This window comes from Diaphorina citri, unplaced genomic scaffold (genome assembly GCF_000475195.1).
Source record: "Diaphorina citri unplaced genomic scaffold, Diaci psyllid genome assembly version 1.1 scaffold2013, whole genome shotgun sequence".
NCBI lineage: Eukaryota > Metazoa > Arthropoda > Insecta > Hemiptera > Psyllidae > Diaphorina > Diaphorina citri.
Window position 1 is genome coordinate 40,417 of NW_007379439.1, and position 2,500 is coordinate 42,916.

At 38.3% G+C, this 2,500-nt stretch overlaps 1 non-coding gene across 1 annotated transcript; it reads left to right on the plus strand.

Moving 5' to 3' along the window:
- The first annotated feature begins 2,177 nt into the window (after positions 1-2,177).
- Trnae-uuc lies at positions 2,178-2,249 on the plus strand. Its single transcript has one exon. It is a non-coding gene; the product is annotated as a tRNA-Glu (tRNA).
- The last annotated feature ends 251 nt before the right edge of the window (positions 2,250-2,500 follow it).

A 2,500-nucleotide genomic window follows, 5' to 3' on the forward strand; every position in this document is an offset into this window, starting at 1 on the left:
AGTGCCCATTTTTCCTTTTTTTTTTTTTTTTTTTTTTTTTTTTACAATGACCCTGCTATAAAAGGTTATGTACTCGCGGGTAGTAGGTATAGGCTAGTCTGTAGGTAGGTTTAGTTACCTATTAAGATAGGATACAGGCAATATGTCATAAATCAACATGGTCATACATCAATTACCTATTCATTTTATATGGCTTTTATAGATGAAGAATGCACTATCTATACAAGTATTCATAAAGGTGTATATCAACTATGTATGCATGTAGGTATGTATTTAAGGTGGCTTTCTGGCTTTTATCACTGTACAATGGACCGTACAGTCTGCACTAATGGCTGCTGTAATTACCCATTATCCACATTGACAAGTTATTGTGTCCAAAATAAACGATAATAAATTTTACTTTTGTCTCCAGTCCTGCTGGCTTTTTGTTTCGTTGAAAATATAGGAACACCCATGAAAATCGATTTCCGCCTGGGCCGGGAAAAAAACACGTTTATTTCTCTCTCTGGGTAGAGGAAGAAACGTTCTCTTGTTTTGGCCAGCCTAATAGTTAGCTTGGTTGGTAAAGCATCTACCTTGTAAGCGCTAGGCGTTTGATATGATTCTCGCCTGGGCTGGGCAGGATTTTACTCATTTTACCCTGAACCTGAACTGTTATGGTTCGTTCCCGTTTTCTCACTTGTTTTCTTCTATCCTGCCTTCCTTCTCTTTTCGCTCTCAGGACTATAAGACCTTATCAGTTACAGTTCCCTCTACCAAACCTCTTGATAAAAAAAGTCGAAATTATCATAGTGTATCTCTTTTGTTACGCCCTGTATAACATGTGTATACAACATGTATGTACGGAGTTCCACGCTGCGTCTCTATTTTCTGATAGACATTTTCCCCCCAACACTTTACAAAACAGATGAGAAATACTTTCAGGTTTTCCACACACTTTATCCATTTTACATAATGTATGTACATATAGGTACAGTTATGTATGTAACTTACTTATATGTATATGTATATTGTATATTACCTATGTATATTTTACATTATCTATGTATTAGTAGGAATTTTGAGAGAAGCACTTTTGCATAAATAAAAAGGGTTTTCGGGGTCATAAAAGGATTGAATAAAAATGATTGATAATCTTGAATAATACATGCACGAAAAAAGTACTGATTCTTCTGCATACCTACACATAGGGTAAGTGTACCATTTATTCGCCCACCTAAAAAACGTACCATTTATTGGCCCACCTGCCCACATTTATTTTTCTAATTTAAAACACGTTTATTTCTCTCTCTGGGTAGAGGAAGAAACGTTCTCTTGTTTTGGCCAGCCTAGTTAGCTTGGTTGGTAGAGCGTCTACCTTGTAAGCGCTAGGCCGCGGGTTCGATTCCCGCCTGGACCGGATTTTACTCATTTTACCCAGAACCTGAACTGTTATGGTTCGTTCTCGTTTTCTCACTTGTTTTCTTCTATCCTGCCTTCCTTTTCTTTTCGCTCTCAGGACTATAAGACCTTATCAGTTACAGTTCCGCAGTTCCCTCTACCAAACCTCTTGAGAAAAAAAGTCGAAATTATCATAGTCTATCTCTTTTGTTACGCCCTGTATAACATGTGTATACAACATGTATGTACGGAGTTCCACGCTGCGTCTCTATTTTCTGATAGACATTTTCCCCCCAACACTTTACAAAACAGATGAGAAATACTTTCAGGTTTTCCACACACTTTATCCATTTTACATAATGTATGTACATATAGGTAGTTGCCAGGAAAAACCAGCAGCACACGATTGGCCAGATGGTCACCCATCCGGACACCGACCACGGGTAACGTCGCTTATTTTCAGTGATCCCTCGAAAACTGGTGCATGGTGCATTCAAAGAGCTATCAAAGCTGCCAACTTAGCCATTTTTTTTTTTTTTTTTTTTTTTTTTTTTAAAAAACCCCCTAAAAAGGGTTTTCAGGGTCATAAAAGGATTGAATAAAAATGATTGATAATTTTGAATAATGCATGCACGAAAAAAGTACTGATTCTTCTGCATACCTACACATACACATACCTATAACCATCAGTGACTTATACCCAGTCTAGGTATTATTATTACTTTAGGTACCTAGTACCTACCTAATATTAAACAGTTTAAGCTAGAAGATTTTGCTCTAATTTAGTTTGTGAGTCAGCTCCCATGGCGTAGTGGTCACTGCGCTCGCCTTTCACGCGGGAGACCCGGGTTCGATTCCCGGCGGGGTCGTTAAAATCGATTATGACGTTATGTTTGTGCTTTATCCTTTTATCCGTTGACGTCGCGACGGATTGAAAGTGATGTGACATGATGAGAAGAGAATAAAATGGAAGGGAGGAGGGAATGGAAGGGAGGAGAGAATGGGAGGGAGGAGAGAATGGGAGGAAGTCTAGAATTCTGGAGAAAAAAGAGGAAGTTGGGGGGAAAAAAACAGGAGAGAAAAGACAAGAACAAAAGTGAAGGGAAAAGATAAAAATGAG